Here is a 12,853-nt window from a genome sequence, read left to right as displayed (position 1 = left end):
TAACCTTGGGAGACAGGAGGAAGAGGCAAGGCAATGCCTGATCACAGAAATCTGAGCTCAAAGTGAAAGAAGAGAAAAAGCATATCAGAAAAGACCTTCCTGACTTCTTCAAAAAGGAAAGGCAAGAGAAGAGGAAGATGCTTTTCAACCTGCAAGATTTGCCTACCATAACCTTACAATAGAGGAAGTCCTCAAGTTATGATCACAATTTGGACAAGAATTTCCATTGCTAAGCAAGACGGTTGTTACGCTCAATTTTACAACCTTTTTTTTTTACCATGGTTATAGGCAAATCACTGCAGTTGTCAAGAAAATCATATGGTTGTTAAGTGAACCTGGATTCACCCGTTGACTTTGCTATGTCTTGCATCATGAAGAGATTGGGGAAAAAATGGCTTTTAGGTTCTTCTATTAACTTCCTTCAGGTTCTTAACTGTTGCTGATATAGTTTCCCATAGGAATCTGACAACAACCAATAGAATATTAAAGGACATGTTCTTGCACAGGAATAGGAAACTCAAATACAAAGCCCAAAGAAGATAGAAAAACTCCATTTTTCTCAACTCCATTTTTATTTTATTTTATTATTTTATTTATTTATTTATTTTTTCAAGCATGCATTTGTAATATACATAAGTATAAACATGATTATTAATACATGAAATAGATATGAATAAAGGAGAACATTAAGAGAGGGACGGTAGGCACGTTGGTGCGGTTATGCACGCCCCTTACAGACCTCTTAGGAATGGGGTGAGGCCAACAGTAGATTGTCTGAGGTTAAAGTTTTTGGGGTTTGGGGAAGAAACCACAGAGTTAGGTACTGCATTCCAGGCATTGACCACTCTGTTGCTGAAGTCGTATTTCCTGCAATCAAGTTTTGCGTGGTTTACCCTGAGATTGTATCTATTGTGTGCTTGTGTATCGTTGAGGTTGAAGCTGAAGTAGTCATTGATGGGTAGGACATTGTAATGGATAATTTTATGTACTACACTTAGGTCGGACTGAAGGTGGCGTAGTTCTAAGTTGTCTAAGCCTAAAATTTCAGGTCTGGAGGCATAGGGTATTCTGTTGTGAGTAGAGGGGTGAAGGACTCTTCTCGTGAAATATTTCTGGACTCTCTCGATTGTATTAATTTCCGATATGTAGTGCGGATTCCAGACAGATGAGCTTTATTCAAGAATTGATCTAGCAAATGTTTTGTATGCTCTAGTTAGTAGTACAATATTACCGGAGAAAAAGCTTCGCAGGATTAGGTTAATAACTCTTAATTCCTTTTTGGGAATGTGGGCTCTAGCACTTAGATGAGAACTCCAAGATCCTTGACAGAGTGAGGGCTGTGTAAAAGGTCTTGTCCATCCAACTTGTATTTTATTTTCTGATGTTCCAAAACCCAATCCACAAATAAACACAACCCAGACAAATATTGATATCCCAATCCTCATCAGAGAAGCTGTTGAGCGTGAGGAAACGTCCAAACGCCATCTTATTTGGACTAGAAGACAGCATTGTCAATGATGACATCACAACTGTCGAAACATCATCAGAGATTACCAAGCATCAACCATCTCCGGTGATGAAATACTTGACATTTCCCGCATTGACCGAGAGCTCAAAAATAGAGACGGCTCTGTGGCCCCACGCTTGTGCAGGATCATTTGCAAAAATGAATCAAGCAAACGTAAACTCATTACACTATAAACTCACTCGCCAAAACCAACACCAACCACAAAAACCTCCGTTGCCGCCTGACTTAACCATGCAGCAACGTGCCCGCTCCCGTGCACTCCGCATCGAACTCAAAACCCGTCTAGACAATGGAGAGAAGGACCTGTACATTGACTACCATGCTGACTGTATCAAAAGTAAGACACGTAACCCAATACCCAACTTTTACCCTCAACCACCACCCTACCTCAACCACCTACCACCACCCACCATCACCCAAAACTACCCACCACCCACCATCACCCAAGACTAGGCACGCACGCCCCAACTACCTCAATCCCAACTGCTGCCGGACTTAAATGCAAACTACTCAATGCAAGAAGCCTCGTGAATAAAATACCTGAATTTCTCATCCTCTTAAATATGGCTAACTTCGACATTATATTTGTCTGTGAAACATGGCTCAATGCATCTCTCCCGACTCCATTACCACAGTAAGAGACTATCATGTTTACCGATCAGATCGTGAAAATCGTCGAGGAGGTGGTGTTGCTATATTCTATAAAAATCCTTACATCTAAAAAATATCCAAGTTACCCAGGAGCTTGCCCTTCCTGAAACCATCATCTGTGAACTATCCTTAAATATCACAATTCGATTCTTACTATGTTACAGAGCACCTGATTATGACATCGAACATGTAAACAAGCTAAATACACTACTAACATGGGCTACATCCTGCCCATACCCTTTTATCTTTCTTGGAGATTTCAATCTACCTCATATCGACTGGACCCTAAATAATTGTACAACTGAAATCATACACACAACCTTCTACAATGCTATTACAAATCTAGGTCTTGAACAACTAGTAACCAACAAAACTAGACTGAACAACTGCCTCGATCTCATCTTCTGCAATAGTTTGAATTTAATTTACGGAATACAAACCAAAGAACCCTTTTCCAGTAGTGACCACAATATGATTGACTTTTGCCTCAACATCGTCCACACAAAAATCACCACAATGATGTCATCCCTAATTGTAACTTCAAAAAAGGCAACTATGATCTTATAGATAACGATCTCTCATCCCTCGATTGGCAATCTCTATTCACTGGATGCAATACTGTTGAAGACCATTACAACATTTTTTTACTTGAAGTCAAAAGAGTCATCAAACTATATGTTCCAACAACAACTCCAAAAACAAAACAAAAAAGCAGATTACCCATATCAATAAGGAAACTTCAATCCAAAAGAGATCACTCTGGCGGAAAAACAAATCTGGTCAGGTTGCTAATTTCAAAAACCGATACAAAAATTTATGCCACCAGATAAAGACCGAATGCACCAATTATCACATTAAACAAGAAGAAAACCTTCTAAGCACCAATTCCACCCGTGCTTTTTACAATTTTGTAAACAACAAACTAAAAGACTCAAGGTCCATCCCTCCCTTGATAGGACCCGATGGTAAAGACTGCAGCGGCGACACCATTAAAGCCAACATCTTTAACACATTCTTCGGCTCAGTGTTTGTAAACAGTAATGGATCATGCCCAATGTTTCCTAGCCGTACCACAGATAACAACAATGATCTAATACATATCGATTTTACAGTAGACAACGTTAAAAAAGCACTACGCAACCTAAAACCATCTCTATCTATTGGACCGGATGGAATATGTGCCTACTTCTTAAGAAAGCTATCCACTGCCATAGCCAAACCTCTAAGCATAATCTTTGAAAAATCTTTCAGGACCAGCTCCTTGCCTAACCTATGGTTACAAGCCACAGTCATCCCTATCTTCAAAAGGGAGACCCAAGCCTAGTTGAAAATTACAGACCAATCTCCTTATGCTGCATCACCTGTAAAGTCATGGAATCAATTATTAACCAATCCATCATCCTCCATTTAGAGACAAACAACCTACTCTCCAATAAACAATTTGGTTTCAGAAAAAAACTATCCTGTAATCTGCAACTCTTACACTGCAAAAACATATGGACTACACAACTCGACCAGGGCAAAGCAATAGACGCAATCTACATAGACTTCTGTAAAGCCTTTGATTCAGTGGTACCACGACAAACTACTCCTAAAAATAAAATCTTATGGTATCTCTGGACAACTGAATAACTGGATAGAAGCATTCCTGTCAAACAGACAACAAATGGTCAAAATTGGGAACGCCCTATCAAATCCAGTACCTGTCAATAGTGGTGTTCCCCAAGGCAGTGTTCTAGGACCAACTCTCTTCATAATCTACATAAAGCGACCTTTGTGATCATATCAAGAGCAATTGCGTTCTCTTCGCTGATGATGTAAAGCTGTTCAATACCACAGACAATACTACTACCCTACAAAAAGACCTAGACTATGTATCTGAATGGTCTAACATATGGCAACTTCAAATCTCAACAAATAAATGCTCTGTCTTACATATTGGTAAAAAAATCAGAAAATAAAATACAAGCTGAATAGTCAAGATCTTGTTGATGACCCAAGCTCTGTAAAGGACCTGGGAATACTCACCTCTAATGATCTAAGTGCTAGAGCCCACTGCAACTACATAGCCAAAAAGGCATTAAGAGTTGTTAACCTAATCCTACGTTGCTTTTTCTCTGGTAATATCTCACTACTAACCAGAGCATACAAAACATTGCTAGACCAATACTCGAATACAGTTCATCAGTCTGGAATCCTTATTACGTATGTGATATTAGCACAATTGAGAAAGTCCAGAAGTATTTCACAAGAAGAGTTCTCCACTCTTCTACTCGTTGTAGAATACCTTATGCCACCAGACTTGAAATTCTAAAACTAGAAAACCTTGAATTACGCCGTCTTCGGTCCGACTTAAGCATGGTATATAAAATCATACATTGCAATGTCCTTCCTGTCAATGAATACTTCAGCTTTAACCATAACAACACAAGAGCACACAACAGATACAAACTCAAAGTAAACCGCACCAAACTTGATTGCAGGAAATACGACTTCAGCAATAGAGTGGTCAATGTCTGGAATACTCTACCCGACTCTGTAGTCTCTTCCCCAAACCCCAAAAACTTTAACCTTAGACTGTCTACTATTGACCTCACCCCTTTCCTAAGAGGTCTGTAGGGGGCGTGCATAAGCGCACCAACGTGCCTACCGTCCCTGTCCTATTGTTTCTCTTATTCTTTTATTTTTCTTATATGTACCCATTTCATAGATTCACAACTATGTATACACTTGTACTTATTATCTTGTAAACAATTGACAAATCAAATCAAATAAATAAATAAATAAATATGTAAGACAGAGCATTTGTTTGTTGAGATTTGAAGTTGCCACTTGTTTGACCATTCTGACACATACTCAAGGTCTTTTTGAAGTGTATCAACATTGTCAGTGATGTTGAATAATTTTACATCATCCATGAAAAGAACATAGTTGTTTTTAATATGATCACAGAGGTCATTTATGGAGAGTTTAAAGAGAGTTGGTCCTAGAATGCTGCGTTGGGGGACACCACTGTTGATAGGTACAGGATTTGATAGGACAGTGGTCCCCAACCTTTTTTGTACCAGGGACCAGTTTCAAGCACAAACACTTTTTCAAGGACCGGGGCGAAGAATCCGAGTTTGGTGGTTTGCTTGCAGACGTTTCATTACCTGACTAGGTAACATCTGATGTTGTTACCTAGTCGGGTAATAAAGCGTCTGCCAGCAAACTCACCAAGTTCAGGGCGCCTCGGCCCTGCCTCCCTCAGCCCCATCCCTCAGGTGTCTCCCTCCCTCCCTCAGGTGTCTGCCTCGTTCCTCTCTCAGTCGCTCTCTCGCTGCTCCACCAGCCCAGGAAGAAACTGCTTCAAAGAAGCCGGGGTGGTGGTGGCTTTTCCCTGTCACCGCAGCTCCTCCGAAGCGCCCGTTTACCCCACCCCGCCCGCCCGCGCGTTCAACCCAGTGCTCCGTTCTGCCTGCCTGCCTGCCTGCCTTCGTTTGGGAGCAGCTTCGGCTGATAAAAGGCGAATAATTATTATTCTCAGCCGAAGCTGCTCCCAAACAACCAGACAGGCAGGCAGGCAGAGCGGCACTGAATTAAGCGCGGGCGGGCGGGCGGCAGGTGAGGGTAAATGGGCGCCTCGAGGAGCTGCGGCGACAGAAAAGCCACCACCCCCGGCTTCTTTGAAGCAGTTTCTTCCTGGGCTGGTGCGAGCAGCGAGAAGCAACTGAAGAGAATGAGGCGGGAGGAAACCGAAGCTGCTGAGCCAGAGAGCAGGACAGGCTTGGTTGCTTCCTCCCTCCCCTTCTTTCATTTGTGTCCTTGATCCCGATCCCAGCAGCATTCACCGAAGGCGAAGAAAGCCACCATTTTTTTTATTTTTTTCTTTGCGGCCCGGTACAGAGTGCTCCACGGACCGGGACCGGTCCAGCGGCCCGGTGGTTGAGGACCCCTGTGATAGGACACTCCCAATTTTGACCATTTGTTGTCTGTTTGACAGGAATGCTTCTATCCAGTTATACAGGTGTCCAGAGATACCATAAAATTTTAGTTTTAGGAGTAGTTTGTTGTGGACCACTGAATCAAAGGCTTTACAGAAGTCTATGTAGATTGCGTCTATTGCTTTGCCCTGATTCGAGTTGTGTAGTCCATATGTTTTTGCAATGTAAGAGTTGCAGATTACAGGATAGTTTTTCCCCGAAATCAAATTGTTTATTGGAGAGTAGGTTGTTTGTCTCTAAGTGGAGGATAATGGATTGGTTAATAATTGATTCCATGACTTTACAGGTGATGCAGCATAAGGAGATTGGACTGTAATGTTCAATTAGGTTGGGGTCTCCCTTTTTGAAGCTAGGGATGACCGTGGCTTGTGACCAAAGGTTTGGCAAGGAGCTGGTCCTGAAAGATTTTCAAAGGTTATGCTTAGAGGTTCTGCTATGGCAGTTGATAGCTTTTTTAGGAAGTAGGGCAAATAGTCCGTCGGGTCCAATAGATAGAGATAGTTTTAGATTGCGTAGTGTTTTTTTAACATTATCTTCTGTAAAATCGATATATATATTAGATCATTGTAGTTGTCTGTGGTTCTACTATGAAATATTGGGCATGACCCATTGCTGTTTACAAATACTGATCCAAAGAATGCATTAAAGAGGTTGGCTTTAATGGTCACTTTAATTTTGCATTAATTGTCCCAGAATCACATGCTGTGGGTGGTTCTGATCATCAATAAACTTCCTTTCCAATCAGCCTCTATTTTATTCAGAGAGAGGGAGAGAGATTGAATATATAAAATTAATATTAATATATAGTAATATATAAAATTAATATAAATGTTTCAAAGTCCTCTTTTGTCCTAAGATTTTGCTACTTTGCTATTAGAAAGCCATTAAAGTTTGTTTCAAGGTTTATATTTGCTCACAGATAGGAAGAAATTCAACGGCCTGTTCTTGAACTGATCTCTTTTTCACCTATAAAGGGCAGACTTCTATTTGAAAAACTCTAACTTCGTATTTCATCCCTTTGTAGTGGATTACTCACACAAGAGTGTTAAATGTAAAATTTTCCATCAGGTTTCAGCCCATCCTCTTTGATATAATGATCAGATATAGATGTTTCTTGTCTTGACTTCTCTCATTAGATTTTAAACAATTGTGGTAGAAAATGTAATACCCACCCAGGGGAAAATTATTGATGACCTCATCTTCATAAATTAAGAAGAAAAAGTCTTTGAGAAGTTGCTACACATAGATTTATTTAAACTTAGAACCTTACTTCTATTCAACATTTTTTTTTAAAAAAAATGTAAGGGTAGTTTTAAATTTCTAGAAGCCTTTCTCCTGTTATGTCTAATTCTTCATCTGTATTATTAGAAGATTTAATAATAATATTGTTAAAAAGTACAACAACACAAACTTTAAAAAATAAAAGAAAGACAAAGAAAAAAAGAAAGAAAAAGAAATACAGAAAAAAGAGTATAAATCTATTTAAAAAAATGAGTTTCCTCTTGAAGGAAGCCACCCCCTCCCCAGATAGAAAAAGAAACTATGAGACAGCAAATAATCCAAACACAATACAAATAATTAAATCATAAAGGGAAGAAAAGCCCTGTCTGGTCCATTGGCAAAACTCATACCTCAGGCAAGTTCAAGTGTAAACACTTGAGATAAACCTACTAACTACAAAAAACACAATGAGCACTAGAATGTAGAAAAAGAGCAAACATAGGAGTTGTTGCTTGTTAGACCAATTACCAGAACAAATAGACACAGGAATTAGATTTCTCAACCTTGCTTTCTTTCAGGAGCAAAGATTAACCTTCCTCCTTCCAGAAAAAAAGTTGAATAGGGAAAATTATCCCATCAATAAACGCAGGATTAAATATCACCAAAACCCAGTTTTAGACAAAAAGTAAACTAAACTAAAGGGTATATATAACAATCACGTTTGAATATCAGTCTTTCTAGCTAGCCAAGAAACTTTGCTGAATGTCACTCGTCTTGGTTTCTTGCCATTAAAAGACCTCTTTCTGGCAGCTCTGTTTTGTTGTTCCATTTATTCTTCAAAGCGTTGTTTCCCGGCTGGAAGAATCCTCATCAGGAGGCATTTTCCTCCCAATCCTCTTTATTATGTCAAGCGTAAACAATTTTCTTAATGTATTACCTTCTTCTTCTTCTTTTTAAATAACTAACTAACTGGCTGACTGCAAAAAGTATATATCCTTTCCATTCCCCATCCTTTAGTTAGAACTGAAGAAGCTTCTTGGATAAGAAGTGAAACATCTTCAAGAAAAAACAAGAAAGTCCAGTTGCCATTGGAAGACAACTACGGTATGATCTGGATAGCAGAGAATCTCCATATAACTGTTATGATTTAAAAAAAAAAAAATCTGTCCTTGAATCTAATATACTAATTTCTGTCTGTGTATAAAACAACAGAATGATCCATAAAAAATGAATGTATTGTTTTATTTTGCTTCAGGCATAGAAAAGAAATCCCTACCCTTTTATTTGCTTTTTCAACATTTATGTAAAACATGCATCGTAGCCATCTGGGGTTTTGAATTGCCAGCATGGGGGTGGGGAATGGTTTTAACCAGTGGTGGGATTCAAATAATTTAACAACCCATTCTCTGCCCTAATAACTAGCTGGATAAGCATGGCTGGGAGGGCATGTGACTGGATGGCCATGGCCAACTCAACATCACTCATGTTGGGAGGGGGTGCTTCACCTTGCCTGGGCTCTCATGACCTTGGGGATGCTGCAATGGACATAAGTGTGAAAATTGGTCATAAGTAACTTTCTTCAGTGCCATTGTAACTTTGAATGGTCACTAAATGAAGATAAGTCAAGAATTACCTGTATAAAAATACAAAAAGCTTCTTTGCTTGCAAAAAGCTGCTCTAAATACCAATCATTAGATTAGAAACAGGGGAATATACACCGAAGATCAATGAAAGTCACAGCAGTGGTGGGCTTCAACTTTTTTTACTACTGGTTCTGTGGGTGTGGCTTGGTGGGCCTGGCAGGTGAAGGATATACTGTAAAATCTCCAGTCATAGGTGGTATTTGCCGGTTCTCTGAACTATTCAAAATTTCCGTGACTGGTTCTTTAGCACTGGTCAGAACCTGCTGAATACCACCTCTGAGTCACAGCCATCGTGGAAACCTAAACCATTCGGTCTGAATATCTTCCTTTTCATCAGCAATACCTGCAAGCCAGAGTTACAAATCAGGCAGGGTGCCAGAGCACCTTGAGGAATTAAAGTAGTTAAAATGCAATGATCACTATCAGCAGCCAACTCTTGCTCATAAAGTGAAACCCTTTAGTAGAGAGGTCATATAAGCTCTCAGAAAGTGGGTGGGCACATTTGGGCTACAAAATGCCAAGCTGAAGAGACAAATTAACAAAGTATATAGGGGACCCAGGTTCAAGTTTCGGCCCTCCCAAGCAGAGGTGGGATTCACATTTTTTTACTACCAGTTCTGTGGGCGTGCCCTCCCAGGCAAAGATGGAAAGGATACTGTAAAATCTGCATTCTCACCCCACTCCAGGGAAAGGATTCTATAAAATCCCCATTCTCTCCCCATCCCACTAACCTGCTTTCCAGCTCCATTCTCCTATGCAGGGCAACCAAAGAAAACCCAGCCGATCAGCTGGGACTCGGGAGGCAGCGAAGAGATGGGGGCGGGGCCTGTCAGAGGCGGTATTTGCCAGTTCTCTGAACTACTCAAAATTTCTGCTACAAGTTCTCCAGAAGTGGTCAGAACCTACCAAATACCACCTCTGCTCCCAAGCTTGTGAGGACCACAATAAAATTAGTATATGCCACAGATATCTAAATAAATGCCCCCCCTTCTTCTTTGTGGCAGCCCCTCAAATATTGCAATACTGCTATACTTTCACCCCTGTGTGAAAGGGGTGGGCTGCTATGGGTTCCCCCAGGTTCGGGCGAACCCATAGCTAATGTTACGGCTGGTTCAGCAAACCATCATATCCCACCCTGGCTGGCCCCTCCCACCCCGCCCCACCCCTCCCACGCCTCCCCTCCCAGGAGTCTCCACACAACCCGCTTTGGATGTAAGTGCAGGGCTCGCACAGAGGCTTGAGGAGGGCAAAAAATGGGCCTCCTGGAAGTTCAAAAATGGGCCCATTTCTGGCCAGGGTTGCCAGATCGCAGTTTGGCTCTGCGGCCAAACTCAAGTCAAAATACGGCCAAATTCGGCCAAATTATTTTTTGCGCATGCGCGAGGGAAGGAGAGCGCCAGAGGACGCGCTTGTCCTCCTTTTGCTCATGGTGACGCGCATGCACGAGGGAAGGAGAGCTCGGGATGGGTGGGGAAGCCAAGGGGCGTGGCGTTAGAACGAGCCGTAATAGGAATGAGTGTGTTGTTGATGGAGGAGGAGCTGCCCCTGCTCTGGTCACAGGCGGGAAGGGGGCATAGCCAGGCACCAAGGTCCCGAAGGGGTGTGTGACGGGAGTTGAGAGGAAGTGGGCATGTCGGAGAACTGAGAGGACGCGCTTGTCCTCCTTTTGCTCATGGTGACGCGCATGAGCGAGGGAAGGAGAGCGCCAGAGGACGCGCCTGTCCTCCTTTTGCTCATGGTGACGTGCATGCGCGAGGGAAGGAGAGATCTGGCCGATTTCATGGCCAAGCAACTTTCGTACGGCCAAATTTCCAGCCAAATAAATTTGGCCGGAGACATCATTTTTTTCACGGCCAAGCAGATAGAAATACGGCCAGATTTCTCGAATTTGGCTGGAAAAACGGCCAGATGGCAACCCTGTTTCCGGCCTCCAGAGGGCCTCCAGAGCCCAGGGGAGGCCATTTTTGCCTCCCAGAGGAAGGCCTCTGGAGTCTGGAGAACACAAAAATAGCCCCCCCCCACAGCCGCCATGGTGGAGGAGACCAGATAGGCCATGCCCACCATGGCCACGCCCACCCAGCAACTGGGCAGAGAACCTGTCACTAAAATTTTTGAAGCCCACCCTGCCCTTGTCTTTCTTTTCTCCAGACTGGCCATACCCAGCTCCTGCAACCATTCTTCATATCTTTTAGTCTCCAGGCCTTCAATCATCTCCGTATAAATATATAGTTATGGTGGAAGGGCTAGTTAAGAAAGTTGCATCCATCCCTGACTCTGGTATTCAAATTTCAGCATGATAAATACATACCCTGTTTTTTTCCCCACCCCTTTGCTCTTTATTTTAAATTTTAATCACCCGTCTCTAAATTCACCTCTGGTACACTGGAGATATTACCTTCCTTTCTACAGTTTTCCGTTACTCTCTCTGTGTATGTTTTTTATGACCTTTTCAGATTCTTCTGTCACAATCTCATATATCTCATCCCCTTGAATATTAAGTGAGGTGCCAAAAATATTCTTTTCACCCCAACTTACCTTGCAATATTGTGGCTCTTCCAGCAGGAGGAGGTGTCGCACCAGGACCCTGGTTTGCAAGGTGGCTGGCTGGAGATGTCAGGTGATGATTCTTCTCTAGAGCTTCTTGGAAGCTATATGGTGGAGTAACTAAATTCTCCTTCCGAGCAAAATTCAGCTCCCTGGGTGATTTCATGGGACAAGACATTGAATCACAAAGAAGGTTTCCAGATATTTGCACAGCCTGAGACACCATCGGCAATTTCTTTAGCTCTTTCTTCATTCGAGTCAATTTTTGAAAAGGATAGGCCATGCCCTGCTCTTCTAATTTGTGGCAAATTAAGGCTGTGTTCCCTGGAATCAAACTTTCCTAACTGTCAGGCTGAAAGCTCATTACAAGCTATGAAATGACACCCCGATTCAGAGATAACAGCATGCAATAGCAAAGTGATAATTCTGTTTATACTCCCAAATGTATATTTTCAGTTGTTTAAAAAATGCATTCGTGTCTGTGTCTTTTTGTCTTCTTTCTTTTTCTTTCTTTCTTTCCTTCCTTCCTTCCTAATTTCGCTCTCTTCTTTCTTTCATTTTCTTCTACCTGTGTTTTTGTCTTCCTTCCTTCCTTCTCCTTTTCTTTCTTTCTTTCTTTCTTTCTTTCTTTCTTTCTTTCTTTCTTTCTTTCTTTCTTTCTTTCTTTCCTTCCTTCCTTCCTTCCTTCTTTCTTTCCTTCCTTCCTTCCTTCCTTCTTTCTTTCTTTCCTTCTGTCTGTGTCTTTTTGTCTTCCTTCCTTCTCTCTTCTTTTCTTTCTTTCTTTCTTTCTTTCTTTCTTTCTTTCTTTCTTTCTTTCTTTCTTTCTTTCTTTCTTTCTTTCTTTCTTTCTGGCATTCACGTTTTTATTAGATTATCGAAATATAAAATGCAAAGAAAAATGAAAATAATGGGGAAGTAGAGGAAGAAAAAGGAAAGAGGAAAAAAAGGGTAATGTAAAAGGAAAAGAAAAAAAAGTATTGATTTCCAATTTTTAGCACAATGGAACAGGGGTAATAGCATACAGCTTCAGCTTTTTACTTTTGCATGATGCTACATACTAGCCATTTTTATAACAACAAAGCTTATATAATCAGCAAAACCCAAAATCAAAGTTTCATTTTTTTTCCACCTCAAGCATAAAGTCCAGAAGCGGTTTCCAAGTAAAAACAAAGTTGGCTGTATTCTTTTCTTTAATTAGCGTAGTCAATTTAACCATCTCTGCTAACTCCATCAGCTTTTGCAGCCAATCATCCATCCTGGAAATTAAGATAGCTTTCCATTTT

Source organism: Notechis scutatus, chromosome 3 (assembly GCF_049901735.1).
Source record: "Notechis scutatus isolate UNSWTSFEM ecotype Mainland chromosome 3, rNotScu1.2, whole genome shotgun sequence".
Classification (NCBI taxonomy): Eukaryota; Metazoa; Chordata; class Lepidosauria; order Squamata; family Elapidae; genus Notechis; species Notechis scutatus.
The sequence above is the reverse complement of the archived record's forward strand: the minus strand, read 5'-3'. Positions refer to the sequence as shown.